Source organism: Lycorma delicatula, chromosome 3 (assembly GCF_047948215.1).
Source record: "Lycorma delicatula isolate Av1 chromosome 3, ASM4794821v1, whole genome shotgun sequence".
NCBI classification, from domain to species: Eukaryota; Metazoa; Arthropoda; class Insecta; order Hemiptera; family Fulgoridae; genus Lycorma; species Lycorma delicatula.
In genome coordinates this window covers 194951198-194964732 of record NC_134457.1, presented here as the reverse complement: position 1 = coordinate 194964732, position 13535 = coordinate 194951198, and the positions used below count along the sequence as shown (strand labels likewise).

The 13535-nt window shown below is 26.9% G+C and overlaps 1 protein-coding gene across 1 annotated transcript in view; it reads left to right on the top strand.

Moving 5' to 3' along the window:
* aux (cyclin-G-associated kinase) overlaps positions 1-4495 on the top strand; it is a 116358-nt gene extending 111863 nt beyond the window's left edge. Inside the window, exon 26 of the mRNA XM_075361276.1 lies at positions 3344-4495. The gene's annotated coding sequence lies outside the window, so the exon portion shown is untranslated. The remainder of the gene's footprint in view (positions 1-3343) is intronic.
* Positions 4496-13535: the final 9040 nt, after the last annotated feature.

Below are 13535 nucleotides of genomic sequence, written 5' to 3'. Positions count from 1 at the left end.
TAATTTTTGCAGATCATCCATAATAGTTGTTATATTCATTATTGCAGCCAAATGGGAGTTGACTTTTCAATGATTTTTTTTTTTATTAATCTTAAATTTCTCTGAGGTAATTTTTTGTGGTTACAATTATTGTTTTAATCTGTTTATTCATATATATCTTGTTCAGTTTTTGTTCTTTCTTTTTACATTATCAGTTTCAGTTATTTAATAGTTTTTTTCATGCATGTTTGATGATGTGTTTTGAAGTAACTCACATTCCATAGTTAACTTTTAACTTAATAAGTTAAAATTTGTTGGTTATAAAGTCTCTTATAACTAGTTACAAGTAAGTTATAAAAAAGTTACAAAGTTTTATTTATATTTTTAATTTGTTTTATTGGAATTTTTTTATGAATGCGTGAAAAAATGTTGAAAAACTGATATGCCTTATCTAGTGGGAGAAAAATTAAATTACATAATTTTTTTTGTATTTTCAAGAGTGGGATAAAAGTGTATCATCAGTTACTTGTGATTATAAGTGAGAAATCACAATGAGAGAACTGAATCTTTGGAGGGAAATACACACACAATGAACATTTTTTAAGCATTCGTCTTTGAGTAAAAGAGCTGCTGTTTTACAGTTTATGATTTTATGATCATTCTATAATGAATTAAATTTTATTGAATTTTCTTTATATTTTATTAACTATTTTTCTCATAAATTGTTCCGGAATTTCTACTTGTTACACATTATTTCCGTGCTTTCCATGATTTGTCGTTTTTTCATACATTATTTATTAGCAATATTTGTTTGTTGAATGTACTCATAGAACATGACTAAACATGTACGATTAAACAAGTAAACAGAAAATATTCTTGAAAACATTTCAGAAACCAAATTTTTAATAAGCTGATTTCAGTTCTAAATTTTTTTGGATGTTTAAAAGTTACTTTTTATTTTTTCTGAATAAACTAGATTTATATTTATTTATTTCTGTATGTTAAAAAAAACTTAAAGCTTGGATTGTTAAGTAAATTAATTTACGTAATAGAAAACAAAATATCTTTTGATTACTTGGATCAAAATTATTCAGAACAATCCCTACTTCAAAAAAATTGTTAGTTGTATGAGAACCAACTCTCTCTTTTTTTCTTGTTCACTTTCATGTTCTCCCTTCTATCTTTGCACATGTGTGTGTGTGTGTTTTTGTATTAATTTTCTTTCTATGAAGGTTGCTGTAGCACTAAGTCGTCTATAACTATCTTTTTAATTTCCTATGTTGCACTTGTAACTGAACAGCCCTCCACTCATAAGTCTTAAATCTCAATATGCTAAAAATATTATTATAACAGTGTAACCTTCATTGATATAAGATCATTGTCAGGTTTGGTGTATCACATTTCCAAGTAATTTTTGAATACCTTACATCACCTAAATATAGCTATGAAAATAGAATGAATGAATGTGTGCAAATTTCTTTATCCAGAAACCACAACTCAAGATTTGTTGATTAACATATACAGTATGTACTGAAATTACTCTTAAGACTGTACACATCACCAGTGTTCATTTAATATTCAAGTTAAAAATCATCAGGCTATACGCAATTCCTCAATTTAAACATTTATTGATAATTATAAAGTAATATATTTAAGTGAGACATGCTTATTCTGTTTTTGTATATATAACGTTTATTTTATATATACTGCAAGTTACTTTTAAACTGTCTGTTGAACGTCATAGACAAATAGTTGATAACCTGACAAGTCTTACAGTAACTGAGACACAATAGCAACCCTACCATATGAAGCTTATGAAGAAAAGTGAGGAACAAAGTAAAAGTTATTACTACACAAATAAAACAAAAAGATAAGGGTTTTTCAGTACAATCAATATAACAAATGTTCACCTCTAAAGCAACAATTAAAAAATTGCATTAGTAAAAACTAGTTGAATTAATTTTTACCAATTTGTAAAATTTACCATAAATGTTTTAAGTATACTAATGTATAAGTACTAACTTTTTTCTAATGGATTCTGGAGTAATGTGATTTTTCTCTCATATGAATTTAGCTATATCCATAATCCAAAATATTTATAATGGGATGTGCTGACTACCAGTAATATTGATAATTTTTATTTCAAACTTGCACTGTAATCAGACTCATTATCAGTAAAAATGTAAGGAGCCGGAGATGATCTCATAGAATTTGCTTACAATTATAATCACATTTAATTTATCTCTAGTGATAAATATTAACAATTATTTCAATTTTCTGTAAACAAATTTTATCAATTGAGTATTGGTTGGTTGTGTTCAACTTGAATTTAATTTTCATAAACAGTATTTTATGAAACTAGACTTCTCAGAACTGTATCATAAATAAATAAAAAACTTATTTCATAAATGCAAATATTTAATCTTCCTTAATTGTAAAATAATTACTGCTAATTGTAAGAAACACTTATTTTGGTCACTGATAAATTACACAACCAATATCTGTGTAGATTATAATAAATATTTTGTTTGGTGAATTAATTTTTTATTTTCTCTCCTTTTAATTGATATGTTATTCGTAATCTCTTATAATTTGTGGTTTTATCAATTTTGCTTAATCTTATTATGACATTGAGGAAGTAGTTCTTGTAGAATTTAATATATGTGATATAATTTATTAAACATTAAAATACCTTCTATAGATTTCATTCATTCATTTTTTTTTAATGTAATTTTGAAGTTAGTTTATATAAAATTTGAATTAACTTTTTAATGACAATTTAGGAATGGAAATAAACCATTTTATTTTAGATTTTATTTCTAATTTATTGATTATTAATATTAATTTATAAAAATAAAATTTAAATGTATAGGCTAATTATAATTACTTTAGATAGGATGTTTATATATATATATATATATATATTAAATACAGCTTTGGGTTTTAATTTATGTTTTTCTTTTTGTCATCAGTATGTTGGAATTGTAATTTTTCTTGATTATGCAAACATTTACAGGTTTATATTTACTATTTTCTGTACAGTGATTTTTTTATTTTATTTATGCCATAGGATTTAAGATATTTAAATAGCTATTGTATTATTGTATATTTTATCTAAAAAGTTAATAATTACTTAATTTTTGCTATTAAGACACAGTAGTACATCAAGTTTAATGATATCGATATTGTATTGATATTTTTTAATTACATACATTAATTATTTTTTTTTTTAATCTAATATGGAAACTTAAAATCATTTTCAGTAATCCTCTTATTGAAAGTTAATAAACCAAAACTCAGTTTTACAGCTGCAATAATTTTTTTTTATTAACCATCGGTACCACCGTGTTTGGTATTGCTTCAGAGGATGAGATGAATGTCCTGTAACCTGTGAAAATGCCATGCCATGCCTGACTGGGATTCAAACCTGGGACCTCCAGATGAAAGGCCGAGACGCTACCACTCGCGCCATGGAGGGCGGCAGTAATCTTAATTTGGTGAATGTAAACATCACAGCTGTTCATTTTTTTATTTACAGTATGTTTACTAAAACATTGTTTACATAGAATATTTTTGTTACAAAATTATTATTAGCTCTGCTGTAAGTATACAAATAGATTTTTTATGTTAATTTATTCAGTTTAAAGTTTTTCATTATTTGGTCTAGTATTACTTATAAAATTATGTTAGACAGAGTCTGACAGAAACTTAATGAAATCAGTGCTTAACTGATAAGTACATTACTATTATGTAAGTCATAATAATTAAATACTTTTACAAAATTAAAATAATATAATTTTATGCAGTATTCAAGTAAGATTTTAGAATGTTATGAAAATAATGCAATAGCTAGAATTTACTTGTTTGAGGAGATTGATTTTAAAGTCAAATCAGTGTTTCCTAATTAGATACAGGAATTTGAAGTAAGTTGTACCAAATAAACGACCTTCAGCACTTGCATCTATAATTGTTTAACTTAATTTTATGACACTGCTACATTTTAACAGTTTTAGTTTTTATATTTTTAGTGATTGAATGATATAATACCACATTCAAAATTATTTCGTTCGCTAGCAGTGTGAAGTGTCATCATTATTGAAGTCCAATTTATTTTTGTATTCAAAATTTTAATGTAGAACATTAGCCATTAGCAGAAAATAGACAACTGCTATGTTAGTAAACAAGACTCACTAGTAACATTACTAAGTGAAATAATGCCGTATGATATTAAAATAGGAAGATATATTTTTTATGTGGATTTACTAATTGTACTTATGTTATATCTGTTTCTACATTTGTGTGAATTCACAAGTATAAACAAAGTTAATAAATCAATAGATTTACTTTCATTACTGAGAATATTATTCCTCAGAATAATTTTTTCTGATAATATTTTGGAATACTATTTTGTAGTAATATTAATTACTGTAAAATATTTTCTAATCTGTACATTCCCTACGTAATTTACAAAGTGTTGATACTCATTAAGAATTATCTTATATTTCTTACCTTACTCTCTTACCATAAATATATTTCAATTTATTTTAAAAGTGTATAAAAACTGATGTAAAGTAATATTTGATGATTTTTTTTTTCATCGCTCTTGATTTCTCTTATTAGAATTGTAAAGCAATACCATTGACTAGGATAAGATAAATATACAATATATACAATATTAGTACTAATTAAAATTTAATACATTGAAAAATCGATTTATCTGCTGCTATCAATTATTGTACAATGGTTTTAGTATAACCAAATATTAAGTAGAAAAATTACAGTTAATGACATTGTTAAAACCAGTTCCTTGTTTTTTTATAAGCATGTATTTATTAAAATAATTATAATAATATATATATGTATGTATGAATGGTGCAGAAAAATAAATGATTCCTTTTTTCTGATTATGAATGTATTAGTAAAGGTACATACATACATACAGAATACATACATGTAATTCCTAAAGTAAACATATTCAAAAGGATGTTTTTCTCTATCATTCTGGATATTGATTCTCAAGTTTTATTATTGGTTACAACAAATAGATCGGTCTTGATTACTCCTACATGATGAAACTTAACAAAACATTGTAAAACACCTAATCTGTTGATCGTACATAAGAATTTATTTTTATTAAGATATAATCTGAATGCATTATAATTTCCATGTTGCTTTTATCATGTTGTTGTTATAGCCTTTTAAATTCCAAATATATTTTTATTACTTACTTAAATTCTGATTTTGTTTCTGTACACTGGCCAATCCAGAGCTTATTTAAATGTTTCATTACTAATGTAAATAATTCTAGGACATAATCAATTCTTCATTATTCTGAAGTCCACCATTTTTACATTGCATTTGAATTTTTATTATATAATTTAATAATATTTTAAGAATAGAACGCTAAGACTGGTAGATAGATTGATTTCAGAAAAGTTGGGAATTTGTGATCGTTGTTTCTACATTAATTTATTTATTTTTCTACTAGTGATTGATCTATTTAATTGACTGATATACTTGTATATTTAACAGTAACATTTACATAGATAATCAGGCTGTCTATAGCCAGAAGACATTTGCATGTGGATATGTCACGCCTTTAATCTGGGAGTCTGATAAAATCGATTACATGTTTAATAAAATGAATAAAAAGATTGATTATATCTTTACTAATGTTTTTATATTATAAAAAAGAGAATAATAACCTTGCCTTTTTGCATCATTCATTAATAAATTAAAAATAATTATACTTAAAATTAGTATTAGTAAACATGGTTTAATGAATGTTATATTTACTTATAGGATTATTTTTCTATTGAAATTATTTTTGAAAGAAGTTATTAATTTATTGAAAATATATGGTGTATGTCAATTTATTTTAAATCAAATTGTTGAGCGACTTATAAAAGTAAAAATATTGATAAGCACATCAGTTAGAGAATAGATGAGTAGTGTTGCAGCTCATAAATATTTCTCCATTACCTTATTTCAAATGTGACAAGATAATTAAGTGAATAATATTTGGAGTATATTTTATAATTATATTATTGAACTATAGAATATTTATGTTTTATAACTGAAAAACAAATAAACAGATTATAAATTAGATGTAAATGATGTTATTGAAAGTATAAAAATAATTTATTATATTATACAATGTGTACTGTTACTAAAAATAGTTTGAAATAAAATTAAAGTCCATTACTTTATTATTTGATTATACTGTATGGTCTTATTATCTGTTGTTTAATCTTATATATATATTCATAATTTACATGAAATATTGTATTTATGTGTAAAATAAATTAATAGTATTTTTAGAATACTCTAAACACGTAATATTTTCTATAAACAAAGTAAGGACCTTAGAAAAATTATTTAACATATTGATTCAGTAAGATCTAATTAATATTATTTTAGTAATCAGTTTTTATATATTTTAGGAATAAATGTTGTACCATGGCATAGTACATGTACAGTTTGGGCTGCCAACTGTATATTATACAAGACATGAGATGTGACAATAGCCAATTTGTAATGCTCTTATCTCAGTTCTAAAAAAAAAACATAACTCATATTGTTTCCCTGAAAAATTGGTTCAACGCTGAGAAAACAAAATCAGAGTTCTATATAGCCTAAAAAGTCAAATTACCATTTAATTCAACATTTACATATGTACAGTTTAAGGTACTGAATTGATTTAAATTAGATAACTCTTTTTATGAGTTTTTAGAAGTTAATGTTCTTTTATTGTAAATAAATGTTCATCTTCACACTCCTAGTAGTAATCATTTTACTGTCTTGGCTGTTAAGAAATTATTGTTATATTCATGGTTATAATTCATGTTATATTCTTTTTATATTTCATGGTGTTTTGGAGTGGTTTTAAGTCCAAAATTACTAAACTCTTGTAAAATTATATATTTTTGTGTATTGGCCTGAGTTTTATTACAACTGTAGAACAGTTTACCTATAGAATTTGTTTTAGTAGCTTATGCATTTATGAATTCTGCTGATTTATTATCATTGGTGAAGGATGGGGAATATATCCTACTTTCACAGGTGCAGTGTCACTGAAAATGTTCTGAAAAACTTGTTTTAGGTTTAATTTTATTCTTATTCTCATTCCTTATCAGATGGCTAGGCAGTATCACCTCATACCACTCCTAAAATAGAAGTTTTATAACGTTTCCCAACTTTTTATGTTTCAGCCCGTCTGCTTGAGAAACTTTCTTTTATTACTCTAAATGAGTTTTTATTAGTGTGTTAATAGTTTCTAAACTTTTATCAGACAAGAAGCTTTAGAGCTATTTTTTGAATAGCCTACATTATTAATATTTTTAATTGTACTTTAAAGAGTCTTTTAACACAGAGCTAGATTTTTGTTCATTTTTACCTGGTTTGATAATTTTAATATATGTTATTTTTTATAAAATAAAAGTTAATAAATTGAAAAATAAGAGAGTCATAAGGATAATAATTATCAATTGCTTGAGGTATGAACTAAATTGTATGAGTAATATCAACAAAAGACAAAAAATTAAAAATCGTAAAAGTTATGTCTAACCAAATTTTGTATTTTATTTAATACCATTTCAAAAAGAAGTGAAACCTATAAGAAAAAAGATTTGTAGTTCAGAAAGTTTCTGCTGTATTATTATTATTATTTGTTTTAATGACCACAGCAGTAGCGTAAGTTTACATGTAGCCTTTGACGTGTATTGATATGTGTTCCTCTGCCACCATTATACTGTTTGTATCACTCAATTTTTTTGGCATATGCTGCAAAAGACATATATGATCATCATCAGTTACTGTAAGCAAAGTTACATCTGAGGTCAGGCAATTACTTTTAGATTACTTTTTGCTTTTGAACAGTTGAGGTCCCTTAAATGGATGGTTCAGAGGTCAATCAGTGTAAGTCAACAATTAGGAAAAATGAAATAGTTATAGTTTTATTAGAATTGCCATATGATATTCATTAATAAACCTAATTTTACAAACTTTACATAAGTACAAAGAGAAAATATAATAGAATCGTATTTATAATCTTACACTAACTAAATCAAATCAAAAAAATCATTAAACCGACAACAAATTTAAAAAAATGTGACTGACTTGTTCTGTCCACTGAAAGTTTTTTGATTTTAAATATATTTTTTTTACCTCTTGTGTTATAATGAGTACCTACTTGAAAATTATTTAATTTTATAATGATTATATTAAGTAATAGTAGTAATATTTAATAAATGTAATAACAATTTAAAAAATATAATAATTTTAAAAAAATAGTCTAAATAGGTTATAAGAGAATAAAATGGTTCATAATATTAAATAATATATTATAAGATTTCTTTCTTGTAGGATTACATTAAAAAAGTTTAATAAATTCATTAAACAGTAATAATTATGAAATGATTTTAATCAGTGTAGTCACTGTCATCATCATTACTACTTGTTGCTTCATTTGGCATTGAATCAGTATTTCTGCAAGTACTTACCCGAGAATTAGAGTGTTCAGAATTGACTTTAACTGAACAATAATATTGATGGTACGTTGGAGGAATGAACTTAACAAATCTCATAAGGCTCTGAGTAGGCCTTATGTCATTGTATAATTTCTGTTTCGGTATAGTTGACAACTGAAGAGGTTTATCAACTCTGTGTAACTTCTTGAGGACCATAAAAAATGGCATTTCTTCATCTAAAGTATATTTAAATGAATTTTATTTGACTACCCTTTATTAAAATGCAACCATTGAATTGTGAGGTGCTTGAGCTGTGGCAAGATGATGTTTAGCGTGTAAAAGACCACGATGATGCTCCTAAAAGGCTGTTTGACAGTGAGTCGATGTTTCGGTGGCAGGCCAGTGTATAAAGTTGTTCAGGTTCAAAAGTACCTTAGGGTTTCTTGATGGGAAACTGCAATTTAAGAAGCACCTTCAATACATCATGGAGAAGGCCTGCAATGCCTTCTTCGGTATTTGATGTGTGGTCAGTCCTGATTGGGGTCTTAACTTTAATACCATGAGCACCTGTATAAAGGCATGTGTGAGACTATTATGCTCTATGCGGCGCCTGTTTGGGCAGATAGGTTAAAATACAAAAGTTTTTGGGATATAATATTAAGGGCTCAATGCCTAATATTGTTAACGATAACTGGTGGTTATCATACTATTTCATGGGAGGCAGTCTTGGTGACTTGATTGCGTTTGAGAAGCAGCAGTGTGTTGCTAAGAAGTCTGGTGAGTTGACTTTGAATAAAGTTTAAGAGATTTAACAACATGGCAGTGCCTTGTGGCAGGCTAGATAGGATGAGACAGAGGGTGGGCATTATATGCATGATCTCTTTCCAAATTTTGGTTGGTGGGACACCTCTTGGGTGCAGCCTAATAAATATGTGACAGAATTTCTTTCTGGCCATGGTGCTTTTAGGAACAGACTGCAGAAATTCAGCCTGGTAGATTCTGGGACATGTCCTCAGTATGGGTAATTGTATGACACCTACCACGTTCTTTATAAGTGCTCGAAGTACGAGTTAATGCACATGGAGACCATCTGTCAGCTTGATCTTAGCGGATTAGCATTGGATCTTTGTGTAAACTGGAGGAGCCAGGGCGAATGGACAATAGTGGAGAGTTTTATAGTGTACTTAGCAAAGGAAAGGATTGCTGAGGGGATCTAAAGTCCTGCTTGGATTTCTTTTGTATTCTGTTTTTGTTGATGTTTTATTTTATTTATTATGTTTTGTTTCAGTTTTACTGTGTTGTTATTGTTCCATGTAATATTTTTATGTTTCATGTTGTGTGTTGAACTCACTTTTACCTTCTACAGGAAGATAGTTCAGTTCCTTTTTTTAGTTAAGTCCTTTCAGTCTTACTTAAAACTCAGTAAGATGTGTTTTGTTTTGAGTTCATTAAATAGTGGTACACAGATGGGAATGCCACTTGTGGCATTCCCATCCTGGCTGAGGCTATTCCAAAAGGTGGAATATGTCAAAAGCAGTGGTTTCGAAGACAATCTCCAGTATAGCCCATTAGAGCTAGGAACATAGGGTGTCTTCCCCTATGGGGGTCAGGATGTGCCTCTGAAAGAATACATATTTTTCATCACAATGTAATTTATAAGTCAATTTTGGATTTTATTTTACTTACACTGATTGGCTTCTGAACCATCCAGATCATACTGTTATATAAAAATCAGAACTTATGAAATAAGAAAATTGATGATTATCCAGATTGATCTTTGCAAGGCTGAATACAGATGATCAGAAATCTAGTTAATTGAAAAATTAAAAAAGGTTTTCATATGTACTGGACATGTAATTTAATGTTTAACAGGTGTCACATTAATAAAAAGAAAAAATAGATGTATTTCAGCAAAATTAAAAAGATATTCAGAACATATGTACAATGTAATAATAAAAAACAGATACAGTAATACGTTTTAAAAAATTAAGTGTTTAAAATTTGCTAGTAACAAAATCAGATCTTAAAATTTGTTACCCAACTATTTTATCAAAAATGTCATTTTTGATAAAATCGTGCTAAAAATCACTATTCAGATATTCGGTGTCCCACTGTAAATTCAGAGATTTAGTTGTTTTCCTTTTTTTTCCAGTAAAGGTTTAATTTAATACTTAATTAAAAATTACCAGTTTTTTATGAAACAAAGACATACTCACTTTAAATGAACTTTTTAACTATATCATAACAATTTTATGTGAGAATGATAAAAATTTCAGGATGAGATTGAAGAAAAAATTATTCAAAATAAGCCTTGGAATTTATGTGAAAAATTAATCGAGAATTAAAAAAATTTGATTTGTTACTGCATTAAACAGTTCCGCATATAATAAAACAAATAATTTTTTATTTAGTTCCAAAGCTAATTCCTTAGTAATAGTGAAGAAATTTTTAAGTCTGCAAATTTATGGTATGCGATTAATAAAAGTTAATATAGAAAACTTCTTAATAATAATTCACTCACTTTGAACGCACAGTTACTTTAATAATAGTAATTTTCTTTTACTTTCTTCCCATCTAGTATTAGGTGTTATGCCTGCTATACACCATCCATCACTAAATTGGCCACCTCATCTCATAAATGATAAAAAAATGTGAAAAGGAAGAGCATAACCTTGAAATTCTCTTAAATTTTGGCTCTAGCCATTTAAAATTATTTCTAGCTATCCAAAGAAGAATTGTAATTTTTTCTTGCTTGACTCTTGTACGCATTTTTTCTGGTAAACAAAATGGTTAGCAGAATTTTTAGACATATAATATTCACCCATTTTCATAAAATATTGCTGAACATTTTGAAGTAAAAATATTAATACTTTATCAGAATTATTCTCTCTCACTAGGAACTTTTATTACACATAAAGTATTAAGCATCTGCTACACAAGTAATATATTCAATAGTGTTAATTATATAATATGTGTAGAATGTTAATACTCTCTTTTCTTGAATTATTTCTTGTTTTTCCAGCAAATCTCATAACTGCGTCATAAAAATATACAGACGTGTAATGGTTGCTTTTGCAGTCTTAATTTTCCACATGAAGAATTATCACTCCTTTACTATCTTTGACAGCATAATTGTTATCCTGATTAATTATCACTGTAATGTCTAGTCAATTTGTACAATGAAAACCATTTTTCATAATGCTCACATCAGATGAATAACAGTTTAGACCACCAAATTGTCAGGATGTTTACGTTGACATAATTTTAAAACATATGACAACCAACTGTTACGTTTTATGCAAATATAACAATTTTCTTATAATTGTACATGTGAAGTTTTAATTAACATTATAAATAGGACGAATATGAGAGTTGGAATTTAATTCTGAAAGTGCTTGAATACATCGAATTCAATTGTTGGTAATAGTTTAAAATCCAGTAGCTGATTTCTGCAGGTATCTGTTCTTTTAATGAAACTATTTAAATGAATGATTAGTGATAATTTAATGCATTACTGCCAGGTTACCTAGCAAAAATTAGCTAAAACTACCTTTAATTAAATATATTGTAATTAATTTATTTTAATGAATTGCAACTATATTTTTTTAAGAGAATTGAAAGAAAATTATGTGAAGGATGTAAAAAAAATGGTTGTCAGCTCTGTCAGCCGAAACCTCCAAGTTTCCAGGTGTAAACAGGTAAGTTGTTTATTGTTAATTATTTATGTTCATCGGGTTTTTAAAAAAAAATTATATACGAAATTGAAGTTTAATTTTCTTTTGTACACGATAACACATGGTTGCCTGTAAAAAAATGGCCGCAAGTAGTGGTTGCCATTATTTGAACTAACTACATAATAAATAATGAAAACAGGAAAAAAAAATTTAAGTCTAAAATTGATTGTCAATGTCTATTCGAATTGAAGCAGCATGCGCATTCCTTTTCTTTCATTCACACTCATCCAGACTGAAAGTAATTAGTTCAAATAATGGCAGCCACTACTAGCGCCCATTTTCTTACAGGCAACCATGTGTTATTGTGTACAGAAAGAATTAAACTTCAATTTAGTAAACAATTTTTTTTTAAAAACATGAGCATAAATAATTAACAATAACATACCTGTTTACACCTGGCAACTTGGATGTTGCAGCCAACTGAGAGCTGGCAATCATTTTTTTTTTACATTCTTCACATCAGTTTCTTTCAAATGACGTTTAATTCACTTTAAAAAAATATAGTTGCAATTCATTAAAATAAATTAATTACAATAAATTCAATTAAGGTAATTGCGGCTGATTTTTGCTAGGCAACCCGGCAGTAATGTATTAAATTATCATTAATCATTCATTTAAATAGAGTTTCATTAAAAAAACAGATATCTGCAAAAATCAGCTGCCGGATCTTGTACTATATAAGTGATTTTTGTGCATCTAATGAAGCTTATACTAGACAGGTTAAAGAAATCTTAAAGTAGATTTCCCAATTTTAAATCTTTCTGTGGTTTATTTTAAAATTAAATTTTCATTCTTCTTGATCCCAGTCACTTCCTCTTTTTTTAAACTGTTAATGATTTACATTTTGTCCAATTATTCGTACTCTTATAGGGATTAGTATTTCAAAAATGTTAAATTAAAATCACTGTTAATATTATACTTGGACAGTACAGTAGTATTATACTGTGTGTAATATTTAAAGTTTTTGTAAAGTCATTGTAAACAACCAAAGATATATACACACTCAAAGAACAGCTCTTGTACACCAACAAATCTTGTCTTGTACAAATCTAATTTCAGTGATATTTTAATATCGCTATACGCAAAACGAGTGGTATTGTAGAAGGTTTGTTGTATGTAAACAAATATCAGACATAAATATAAGGTGACATGCAACAGATTATATATATATCATTCTTTTTATATATTTTGCAAATAAAGAACATTTATTTTATGAATTCTAGTGGCATATACTCGATGTAAATTTTAATAAAGCAATCACCATATAGTTTCTTAAAATTATTTTTTGTTATTGTTATTTGTGTTAATTTTTCCCATCATAATAAGTATTAAATGAAAATTGAATTATTTAATT